Here is a 13462-nt window from a genome sequence, read left to right on the forward strand (position 1 = left end):
TACCCCGGAACAACGTCCTTTTGAAAGATGCTGTGAGGCTGACATTGGTACAGGTGGCTTTTCCTCTCTGCAAGCCTCCTGAACGGATACCTTGCACAGTTGAAAACCTTGAATTCCTTGTCCAAATTCCAAAGCTGTGCTCGATAAAAATACATCACCTAACTTACCCACCTCTACATTAGCACCAGGAAATCATCTGGAACTATTCGTCATTAGAAGCACGTTCAGATTTAACTGAAAGCATGACCCTCTTAATAGGAGAGCCTACTTGTTCATGAGCCATTTCCACCTACTTGTTCATCTGCAATCTTCTCTGAAAGTATTATAAACGCAAACACTCTCATCGAAAGTACCGTCTTCCTAGATTGAAACACAGTTGATACCTAAGGCAAAGTGGGACGGTCTGGATTAACGTCATCATCTCTGCATGCCCACTTTGAAGGAAAGCACACGAAGGGACACCAGAACAAAAATGAAATATTTTTTTTTTCATGGCGGCAATACTTGCTGTGGGGTGAAGTTGTCACCTAGAACTGCACATGAATTGTGTGCATGTTTACTTTAGTCAACAGCTAGGGGTTCACAGTGTTTTATTTTCCACTTATCTTGGGAACAGAATTCTGTTCGCTCACACACCCTTGAAAGAAGTGTGCATTTGGGGGGAATCTTTCTAAGGCAATGAATCAAAATGTGGAGCAATCTATGCCTACCAAAATACTGTCTTTATAACATTTGTAACACCGAACACTGGAAGGTTTTTAATTATTTTGCTAATTTTAGTTAACAGGAGGATGGTCGGAAAAGGAGAAGAATGGGCGTGGCTCGGTGGGGAAAGTCCAGATCTCCAGCACCCACATGAAACATCTGTATGGTGGTGTGTGCCTGCAGTCCTAGTGCTTAAGGACCGAGAAAGAGAAAATCCAGAAGACCCTGCCTCCCAAAACTCAGTAGAAAAGATACTGAGGAAGACTTCCCATGGCAACCTCATGGTGTCCATATATACCACAGGGCACCATATATACTATATATGCACACATGCCTATTACACACTCAAGGATGCACACACAGGCACAATTAAAAAGATAACATTCATTTGAAGGAAAATTATGCTATCGATAAAAATGATATGTATAAATCAAAAAATGTGGGAAACAAGTAGTAAAATATCAAGTGGGGGAAAATCATAAGGTTAACTTGTAACATGATTACAGTAAGTAAAAATAGTTAAAAAAAAAAAACTTAAAGAGCATGCGCAGGTTTGCTTGCCATTGTATTAAGGACCAAAACTGATATTCTGCTTGTTTTCAGGCTTTTATTAGCATACTAAGGTACTTAAAATGCATTCAAAAATGATTACATCATTAAGAAAATCACAAGTTAACTTACATTTTCCCTCAAACAACACAGTTATTCAGACTTTTGAGATAAGTTAGATAATCCCCAAATTCCCTCTTCCAAAAAATGTTAACTCTGAAGACATTATCTGAGTTTCAAATCCAAAACAAATACATTTTATTAAAAAAAAAAAAAAAGACTTAGGCAGACACATTTCTGTGCATTGTATTAAACTCAAACCCAAAGCGTTTTCACCTAGCTATGCTCAAACTCCCCGAGCAGCCTTTTTTGCAGAGGAAACAAAGGGCGCATATCAAAACCACCACAAACTCCTTTCATTACGCTGGGAAGTTTGAGACACACTTTCATGTGAATTTTGGCCTCCGTACAGCACCACAGTGCATTGTTTTCATCTGAGACTTGAACATATTGGGGAAACTAGAGCCTCCCTTTCTTTTATCCTGTCATCTTCTAACCCTCCCCCACCACCGGCAGTGATGGGCAGGCATATGGCGGGCACCCTCCACGGATTCTCGAACAACAGGAGGGACCTGATTTCAATTCCTACATCCTGTCATCAGTGGCTCCTGGGATAGTTTGTTCTTGCAAGGCTAAGGATGTGATTCGAATTTGCCATACGGACAGAGCTTAGCGGGGTGCCTTCTTTACCACTGGAGCCCTCCTCCATCGGTTAATTAAACATGATGCGAACCACCACGTACATTAGCAAAGTAAGATTAACACAGTGAAGTCAGAGCAAATGAGGAATCCCCCACATTGGAAGATCACACTTCCCGAAACTCAATACTTTTAAGTAGCCTTCGTCTGTTTTAATCCCGCGGACTGCTTTGTGCAACTTGAAACCCCGAGCTGTCATCTTTAGCCAAAAATACAGCGAGCATAACTTCCTTAGCTTTTACCCTATTGTTGAAATCAGCATTCATTCCCAACGCCGCCGAGCAGAGATCAAACCTTTCAGCGTACTACAGGGCAGCCTCTGACCGCCCGCGACACCGGAAACACATTTAATAAATATTTCATTTTGTTTTAACATGAAGACTTCCCCGTCTCCCCTTTTTTTTTTCCTTTCCCGGGGAGCTCAAGGCTACCCCCAAGCTGTGCACTCCATCACCTCGGTCAGTTAGGTTTATAGCCTTAATAAAAGGATTTTCCCCTCCTCGTGCTAGGGAGCCTTGTTAAAGCAGGGCAATTACAGAGACACAAGATAGGTGCTCGGCAGAGATCAAAGCTCACCTAAAGAAAGCTCTGTAGGAATTCAGAGTTCTCTTTGAAAAGTGCTCAGTTTACAAAGTATAGGAGGCATTAAACCCCAGGAATTACAAAGAAAAAAAAAAGCCCAGTTTTGAACAATGTTAAAGAAGGACAGTAGTTAATATGTGGTCTCCTTTAGCCACTCTGTGAGTATTATTCCTAATATCTCCTCACAGCATACCAATAACAGCTCCAGAGGAACCATTATGCTCCAAAGACATACGCACATGATGGATCCTTAATATTGAATGCATTACCTCCTCAGTAGGTACATTTTAATCTCCATATCCTAGCTCAGGGGAAGGGTAAGAAAATAGCCTGTACATTTCTGCAGGAAAAAAACCCAAACCAATGCCATCAACCCCGAATGTGGAGGTTGGTGCCATACAGTGGGGTCCCCAGCTTTATTTCCCACACTGTAGGAGTGTGGGTGTTCTGCCCTGAGCTGGGCCGTGTCTCACCTGCCCCTACACCAAGGAAATGTAACTATTACTGGGAGTCGGAGCACCCAAGCTTAAGCCATACAACGTTTCTTCTACCTCAGGAGACTGCATCATTCTTCCCTACCACACCCACTCATACACGCAGCGCACACACACATACATGAATGAGCACATGTACTGTGATAGGTGTCAGTTGTGCTTCAGAATAACACTGATGACCCTCGGTGTTGTTCACGGTTCACCCCTCTGTATGGTTATAGGAACTTTCAGTGGGAGTTCTTTTCCCTAGTGTTTTCCTTTTCTCTCCTCCTCCTCCTATCACTGTCATCATGACCATCACCATTGTTCCTTCTTGTTGTGTAGCCCAGGCTGTCCTTGAACTTGTAATTCTTCTGTCTCAGCTACTTGAGTGTTAGGTCTAAGCCACTACACCTGGCTAAGGTTCCTTTTTTGATTCCTCTCTCCTCAAGCCTGATGATTTCTCTGATACCAGACAGTGCTTTAAATATCAGAATAATTGGGGCAAGCCTGGAATTGACTTCTGTGTGTCATCCAAGGAAAGTGGGTTAGTAGGCAGCTAGCCAGGACTGGTTCCCTGTGACCCCAGCATTCAGGGAACTAATGCAGGAGGATTGCCACAGTTTAAGGACAGCAGCAGCTACAAAGTGAGCACCTGTTTCAAAAAGCAGAACAGCAAACAAATGGACGACACAGACAACCTCTTGTCAGGTCTTTTTAAAGGTCTGCTTAGGAGAAAACGTCTGGGGTTTGTAGTGTCCAGGAATATTAACCTGGAAAAGTGCAGAGGTGGATAGAACACTCTCATTCTGCCCTGTATCTCCATTTTAATAACACACGGCAACAGTAATAAAATCTAAGAGCCGATATTTATGGGCTCTTGTTTTGTGCCAGGCTGTTTATGTAGCAGGCCACATGGAGTATAACATTTAATGAGGCAGGTTCCACTACTGTAGTTATTCTCTAGAGGAGGGGACTGGCACAGAGGGTCAATGAAGGTTGCCAAAGTCACATAGCTGTGAAGAGGGGAAAGGGTGATTTTAATCTGCATTACAAGATGGGGTGTCTTTAGCTTTTCTCTGATTTGAATCTTATTTTGTTCTATGACGGGGACGATTTGTTTATTCCCGCTTTATTTGGATATAACTTTCAGGAGAATTCTAATCTTTGAAGTTTAATGTAACAGTTTTTTTCCCCCCTGATAAACTTACTGGTTTTAATTTTGGTATCCAATCTGTATAATACCCCACTGTTCAACAACTCTGACCTATTTATTCCTTTGAGACAGGAATTCTCACTGGACCTGGAGAACAGTATTTTAGCTAGACCGACTGGTGGGGAAGTCCTAGCCATCCTTCTAGATCTGTTACCTTCAGGACTCTGTAACGGGCACATACGGCCACACTCAGTTTTTATTTCCGTTTGTTGGATCCGAATTCAGTTTTTCAAGCTTGTAATGCAGGACGCCCTTAGCCACTGAGCTGTCTTCCCAGCCTGTATTAGATTCCTATTCTTGCATAATTATTTAAATTCTCTCAGACTCTAGTAGTTTACTATCGATAAAATGAAAAATTCAGTGATACCCCATAGGGGACTAACCTTGAAACAAATGGCATTCTTTCTTTTAAAAAATTAATTTATTATATATAAGTACACATAGCTGTCTTCAGACACATCAGCAGAGAGGGCATCAGATCCCATTACAGATGGCTGTGAGTCATCATGTGGTTGCTGGGGTTTGAACTCAGGACCTCTGGAAGAACAGTCAGTGCTCTTAACCACTGAGCCATCTCTCCAGCCCCAGATAGCATATTTTCAACACCAAGTAGTGTATTGATCAGTGGTATCTAAGACACAGTATTTTCCTCTCTCCTCCCTTTGACTCTGTTTATAATAGGTATGGCTACAAACAGTTGCCCTTCTCCCTACAAAGATAGATCTTGGAAGTACTGGTCACCATCTGCTCCTGTACTGGAAGGAAGAGCCTTATTCTGGGGTCGTGAATCATGATTTAGTGTTTGTGTCTTTGCAAAATGTCTTCCGTCGCTCCTATCAGGTCTGATGCTCTGAAAACTCAGGAATAGAGCTTTGCTTGGTGGCTGAACAACAAGGGGGCCTTGGATCAGGAGGAAGAGGCTCAAGTTTAGTTTACAGATAATAAATCTTGTCTGTTCCAAGTCATCTGTGTGCATTATCAGACCTCATGAAGCAAACATTTCAACCTTCTGTTTGGCAACAATGTATGTCATTCTGTTCTTTTCCAACATAACCTGAAGTTCCGAGACAGGTACTATCTCCTTAGACCACGGAGATCTGGCCTACAGTTTCCTACAGCCTCTGGTTCTTACATACACAGCAAATACTAGCAATCATTTGTTGATCTTCTGCCTTCCTAAGCATTGTGTTTCTCTCACAGTTTAAGAGCACGGTTGGCATTTTACCAAAAACACCAACCTTTTGCAAAGTCATTTCATCTTTTGTTGATCTGAGTATGTCTGTAGAAAAATGCAGGCTCTGTCTTCCCAGAAGTCTTGCAAACTCATTAATTCAACTTCTTGGTGAGTACTGTGGCTTTGCCTTTTTTCTCTTTGCAGTACTCTCCTTTGTCTACCTGCAACATGCTGTGTAGGGGCTGGTTCTTCCTCCTATCCCCATGATCTCAGAAATAACACTCAGACGTAAAAATGAGTTTACAAATACCTTGGACGTAGAGCTAGTCTCATTTCTGACCAGATCATAAATGAAGCCATTTATTTTAATCTATGTTTTGCCGTGTGGCTGGTTACCTATGCTCAGGCACAATGCATCCCTCTCATTACATCTTCCCGGGTGAGTTTCCTGCTTCACTCTATCCCAGAATTCTTTCAGTCTTCCAGTGTTCCACCTTTTATTTCCTGCCTAAGCCATAGGCCGTAGGTTACTTAGTTGACAGGTGAGGCATCTATGCAGTACACTATATTCTCTCTACAAAGCTGTCATTAGAAGTATTCAACACACAGCTCAACTGAAGTTCCAGTCTTTAAAGGTATGTTTTTAGTGGAGCGAGGTCTGTTGGGCTTTACTGGACAGCGCTGCATCAAGATAATTGTGCAATTGTCTCTTAACCAAGGGCCCCCTGACTCTAACAGCACCTGCATAGAAATACCGGGCACATAGAACATTTGCTTTACTTCTGTGTTGCCACATTTAGCAGAGAAAAAGTATACGGTGTCTAGTATTAGAATGGCAGACAGACTTTAGTTTGACTATGTGTCGCATAGTATTTATAGCATACTAATTCTTAAATATCCCTTATGGCTTATCTGATATTTAGTTTAGTTGGCCTTCCTGTATTTTATTTGGCAACATGTTTGTTTTTTTTAAACTTTCTTGACTAAGTAAAGTAACAAAGTCAGTTTGACCTCTTTCTAGTCTTTTGAGGTTTCACCGTGTGGAGTTAGCCTGTGGTTCTGCCTTTCATAAGCGCACATAGGACTTTGAAGCAAAGAATGAAGAAATGAAACCATGGTAGTGACACCAATTCTCTCCAAAAATCTACCAAATGACTGTGACTGCATGATTCTCTGATTTGCTTTATTCATTCATCTTAAAGACAAAAGTAAGGAAGACTCAATTAAAATGGTGTGGAAAAGCAGACTGCCTATGAATTCACTATTTCTTCTTTCCTTTGCTCATACAATAAATATTTAGGGAAGGTCTACGTTGTGTCAGCACTGTGGGATAGTGATAATAATATATTCATTTTATAGCTGTGTAGGTTCAAATTCAGGGGCTCTGTATGTGCTTGGGTATGAATGGCTGTTAGTCCGTACAGCAAAGGCCATAATGTTTAAGCCATGCTTCTTGCCTTATAATCAAACAGCAACAATGGATATAATCTGCATTACTGACAATGAGTGATACATATGTTATCGGAAGTCTTTTAGTTTCACCTATACCAAACAGCTGTATACTTAAAGATTATGGTTATATCAATACTTATATTTTATAACTCCCGTTCCATCCCTGACACACCTCTGCTTTCCCACAGCATTAAGTTAAATTATGACTTATTCTATACTCTTAGAAGCCAGAGGGTCAAAATACCGTTCAGGAAAATTGCTTCATCTTTCAGACATCAAAATCACTCCTATCAATTCCCCTTCTTAATTTTAAGTCATTTTTACCCATTTTGAGGTTTATGGAGAGTCTTATATGTTTTTGATTGGATTCATTCAAATAAGCCATACAGCTGCCTACTATGCCTTGTAATTTTTTTCATTACACTAAAAAGCCTTTTAAATCACTGCTACTTAGAATTATATTGAAAATTCTTGTGATACTTTTATATACAGTGAGTTTAGTGCCAGGATGTGAAAGCAAATTGATTGTAGGCAATTCTGTGCTTGAGCACCCGAGAGTAAAAAGAATTACACCAGTAACCCTGGGGACCTGCATACAGCAAGCCTTTCTATGCAGTCAGACATCCACTGGCAGGTGAAAAAAAGAGAAGATTGCTCAGTTCTTATCGAAAATCACACAAACACATTTTAATTCAAATAATTTTGGAGGAGAAAAGCACCTCGAGAGATACTTATGTTTAATGTTTTTAATTTAGTAAAATGATCGGCAAGGAAAGTATGTCATCTTTGTCGTAAACGTTGGAACATCTAAGAGTGCCGGCAACACAGACAACAGGCTGTCTGGAGGATGTGTGGGCTGCAAATGCGCTAGGCTTGGGTCAGAGGATAAAACCCATGTAGACATTTTACCTCTGACACCCTGGGCAGAGTGTGTAGTCCTTGGAGCTGTTGAGAAGAGTCTGTAACGACATAGACCTCAGTCAGCTTGAAGAGCAGCTGACATGCTTCAGGAGTGACCTCAGACTGTCAGGCAAGCATTAGAGAGAGGGAATTAGCACTTTGGAAAGAGGTCTTTGGTAGGGACTTTCATCCCTAGTGCCCTGGATCTTCAAGGTGAAACAGTCAGAAAGGAAAAAATTCCAGATTGGATTTTAGTAGTGGGACTATATGTATACAATTCATCGTTCTCTCACCCAACCTGTTTTGGCTGGGACAGGCAGTGGCGACTATTGAAGGAATTGAAACTAAAGGCTAGCACATGTTTGCTGTCACTAGCCGTGAATGCTTAAATGGTATAAATGGGACCATGTCTGTATCTTAGACACTATGGCTCTGAAAGGGAGGCCTCTCATGTGAAAGCATGTGTTTTAGATGGTGTTTAGAGATGGTGTTTAGAGATGTAGTGTATAAGATTATAAGGTTCTGTGGCTAATAGCCCATCTTCAAATTCTAGCTCCAACATTAAGGAGCTGTGCAAACCTAAGCAGATTATCCATCTTGTCTGTGGGAAAGGTAAGGATGCCATCATCAAGTGCATCTTCTGTAGCTGGCTATGAGACTTCAACTCTGAGGTTCTGGGTTATTTTTGTTGTTACAATGTACTCAGAAAACAAAAAAGTGTATTAACTCAGATAGGCAATAAGTTCCATTTTCAGGTATATTTATCAAAGTGATTGTCACTGACTACTGTAAGGTTCTGACCAGTATTTGTGATAAAATCCCTTGTTCATCTGTGAAAGTCCTCTGGTCCAATGATTTTCTTTCATAGATAACTACAGCTCATATTCCTCCTTGTCTAATGTCTTCTGGTTCATGACACCGCGGGAACAAGACCTGGTCAGAACTTTTAATTTGACACCATGCAAAGTAGACCCAGGTGAATTTATTGATACATTCCACAGACCATAAACCAGTTTGCCCTCAATGTTGTCTATATGGGAAGTTTTACCAATCACACCACTGACTAGTCATGGTCACTCTTGCAAGCCTTTCTAGAAAAAAGGTTGCTACAGTGCTTGACTCACAGAGCAACCTTGACATTTTCATTCACTGTTCTCACCATCATCGATGTTCTCCAACTTGACAGAGAATAGTCAATCCCTTTGCCTCAAATATTTCTGGGAAATATTTCATACCTGAATCGTCTTCATGCTCCCACCACCTTCTGTAAGGTTCAACGCTCTTTCATCATTCCCTTTATGAACTACTCCGCTCAACAGCTACTTGGATAAGACATATAAGAGCTAACATAATACTTTGTTTTGATAAACTGGTGCCCGTTGATATCCATGTCTTCTGGCTGTCCTTTTCTTGCTCAGCCCAGACCTCTGCTTTCTTAGGCCAGAGTTGAACACATTTACCATTTGGACTGTAGATAGATTCAACTTCCTGTCTGATATACTTGAGAATACATTATGTAGATTGCAGTTCATTTAGACTGCAGCTGCCGGGATGTGACACACAGAGATTAATCATTATGCCTTGGATAGCTTCATTACTTTGACTACCCATTACATCTTGCTAAGATTATAAAATGTTGTTTTTAATTTACAAGGCCTGTGCTGGCACTCACTCCCCTCTTTGGTCCTATCAGGTCATTGGGAATGACTGTTATTTTTTTCCTAAGTTCTGACTTTGAAACTGGAGCTTTTTAATCTCAGATTGAATAACATGTCCAGAAAAGAAAGTACACCATGTGTTTTATTAGAAGCATCATAAAAATTTACTGAGCATATTTAAAGAGCCGAGGTGGGAATTTCAAAGGGAGAATCAATGACTGGGGCTGTGTGTGTTGCTGGTGGCAGAATGCTTGTACAGCACATGGGAACCTATGAGGTCAATCAGCTACATCTCCAAGCAAAACAAAACAAGACAAAAAAAGCCCCATCTTTTAAACTTTCTTTTAAAAACATCACATTATCTATCACAACAAAATGAACGGTTGCTTGGCAATAGTACAATAAACAATTTAATTTCTGCCATGCTGGTGTGAGCTGAGTATATCATGTCAGGCATTTTTTAGATTTTTCATCCTAGAATTCAGCTTCAGCCAGAACAAAGGAAAGCCTCTATGGACCAATGCTATGGATTCCAAAGTGCAGCCTGAGAAAAAGTAGAAAATTAGCCATTTGATCCAAGTGTAAGTGGAAAAGCTAGAGAAGACATTCCTGGTAAAATCACTGCATAAGTTTGGCTAGCTGAAAGTGACTAGAACCCCCAGCAAGAAATGCATTGGTTTCCAGAAACCTAGATCTCTGTGAGGGCTTCCCAAAAACAAAAACAGAAAGGTTAAGGTGGCTGTAGATGGGACCTGTCTGTCACACCTCTCCCCAAGGCATAGGGAACATTGCTGAAGAATGTGAGAGCTGGAGGGTAGGAAGAGGGCAGTGAAAGGTCTTCCAGACCTTACATGGATGGCAAACATTTGAATTCATAGCAGCTGTAGCTGCCTCCACCAAATCTTCTCACAATGAAGCCAACTAAAAATTCCACCATGGGGGCTAGAAAATTGCCTTGAGTCTAAGACCATGTTGTTCTCACAGAAGATGTACATTTGATTCTCAGCGTCCTCAGCAGGTGCCTAACACCTACCTGTAGCTCCAGATTCCCTTTGGCCCCTGAATACATGTAGTAGGGTATACACACACACAGACACACAGACACACAGACACACAGACACACAGTCACACACACACATCTCTGTGTTATTAAACATAAAATAAACCTCTAAAAGAAAAACTGTTTGCAAAAGAGCGGCTGGAGAGATGGCTCATCCATTAATAGTCCTTGCTGCTTTTGCAAACAACCTGAGTTCAGTTCCCTAGGTCCATATTCAGTGTCTTACCACTATGTGAACTCCAGCTCCAGATGATACAACACCCATTCTCTTCTGGCTTCTTTGGCCTCCTATACATAGACAGTATACACTCACATAGATATGTATAAAACACATAAATTAAAGCAAAATGTAAGCCTGGGAGAGGCTCATGAGGTCCAACCATGTCTGGTGAACTTTTAGCAGTTAATGGCTGCTGAGAGACAAAGAGCCACTTTTCTTTGGGCCATGGCTACTGGTAGGTTTCTCATGTTCTACTAGATGGGTCCACTCCCTGCACATATGGTCAGTGCTAACATGATATGTTGGGTTTAATTAAAAAAAGAGATCATAAAGTTGGAGGGGGAAGTATTGGGGGCCTGGGAGGAGTGGAAGGAAGGATTGAAAGTTAGTTATGACCAAAGTATGTTGTATACATATATGAGATTTTTCAAGCATAAAACATAATTTACTTCTCAAATCCTATTCTCAGATGGCATATTTTAAAGAACCTAGAATTAAACTTCAAAATATATGATATATGTTTGCATCTGAGAGGGGAACAAAACACTATATATACTGTGATGATTTCATTTGAGAAAAAGTTCTGTATTAAGGTTTCAGTATTTGTATGGGTTTTCAAAGTCTTATTTTTTTTATTTATCTTTGTCCCAAGTGGAAATTGCACCAACTGATAAAGTGGAAGGGGTTGAACTTATTATTGTCTAATATTAAACAATTGGTGAAGTCTTCAGAAAATAGGACTGGAAAGATATATATATATATATATATATATATATATATATATATATATATATATTATGAACACTGAAAACAAAGAATGTATAAGAAGGCATTTGTTCTACACCAGGCATTATTTTCAGTGCCTTAGGTACAGGTATTTGTTGTATTGTTGATATTATTGTTGTGCTTATTTATACATCAGTGTACTCGCTGGTTTTATGTGTTAACTTAACATAGGCTGAAGTTATCACAGAGAAAGGAGTCTCAGTTGAGGAAATGTTTCCATGAGACCTAGCTGTAAGGCATTTTCTGAACTAATGATCAAAGGGGGAGGAATCAGGCCATCTTAAATCAAGATCAGATAAACCATCTAAACATTTCCATAACTCCTAAAGAAATAGAAGCAGTTATTAAAAGTCTCCTGACCAAAACAGAAAACCCAGGACCAGATGAGTTTAGTGCAGAATTCTATCAGACTTTTATAGAAGACCTAATACCAATACTGTCAACATTATTCCACAAAACTGAAATAGAAGGAACACTACCCAATTCCTTCTACGAAGCCACAATTATGCATATAACTAAACCACACAAAGACCCAACAGAGGAAGAGAACTTCATATCAATTTCCCTCATGAATATCTACATAAAATTACTCAATAAAATTCTTGCAAACCCAATCCAAGAACACATCAAAACGATCATCCATCATGATCAAGTAGATTTCATCCCAAGGGTGCAGGGATTTTTCAATATACGAAAATCCATCAACATAACGAACTATGTAAACAAACTCAAAGAAAAAAAACATATGATCATTTCATTAGATGCTGAGATAGGATTTGACAAAATTCAACACCCCTTCATGATGAAAGTCTTGGAAAGATCAGGAATTTTATGCCCATACCTAAACATAGTAAAAGCAACATACAGCAAACCAGTAGCCAATATCAAACTAAATGAAAAGAAATTTGAAGCAATTCTACTAAAATCAGACAATAGACAAGGCTGCCCACTCTCTTCTTGCTTATTCAATATAGCACTCCAAGTCTTAGCCAGAGCAATTAGACAACAAAAGAAGGTCAAAGGGGGAAAGGAAGAAGTCAAATTATCAACCTTTGCAGATGATATGATAGTATACTTAAGTGACCCCAAAATTCCACCAGAGAACCACTAAGCCTGATTAAAAAAACTTCAGCAAAGGGGCTGGGTATAAAATTAACTCAAACAAATCAGTAGCCTTCCTCTACTCAAAGGACAAACAGGATGAGAAGAAATTAGAGAAATGACAATCTACACAATGGTCACAAATAACATAAAATACCTCGGTGTGACTCTAACTAAGCAAGTGAAAGATCTGTGTGACAAGAACTTTAAGTTTCTGTAGAAAGAAATTTAAGATCTCAGAAGATGGAAAGATCCCTTATGCTCATGGATTGGCAGGATTAATATAGTAAAAATGGCCATTTTGCCAAAAGCAATGTACAGATTCAATGCAATCCCCATCAAAATTCCAACTCAGTTGTTCGTAGAGTTAGAAGAGCAATTTGCAAATTCATCTGGAATAACAAAAAAAAAAAAAATCCCAGAATAGCGAAAGCTATCTACAATAAAAGAACTTCTGGGGGAATCATCATCCCTGACCTCAAGTTGTATTACCGAGCAATAGTGATAAAAACTGTATGGCATTGGTACAGGGACAGGCAGGTAGATCAATGGAGAACTGAAGACCCAGAAATGAACCCACACACCTATGGTCACTTGTTCTTTTACAAAGGACCTAAAACCCTATGAGGGAAAAAGCCCAGCATTTTCAACAAATGATGCTGGTAAAACTGGAGGTCGGCATGTAGAATGTAAATTGACCCATTCTTATCACCCTGCACAAAGCTTGAGTCCAAGTGCATCAAGGACCTCCACATAAAACCAGATAAACTCAAAATAATAGAAGAAAAGGTGGGGAAGAGACTTGAATACATGGCACTGGGGAATAT

The sequence above is a fragment of the Rattus norvegicus genome, chromosome 14 (assembly GCF_036323735.1).
Source record: "Rattus norvegicus strain BN/NHsdMcwi chromosome 14, GRCr8, whole genome shotgun sequence".
Lineage (NCBI taxonomy): Eukaryota > Metazoa > Chordata > Mammalia > Rodentia > Muridae > Rattus > Rattus norvegicus.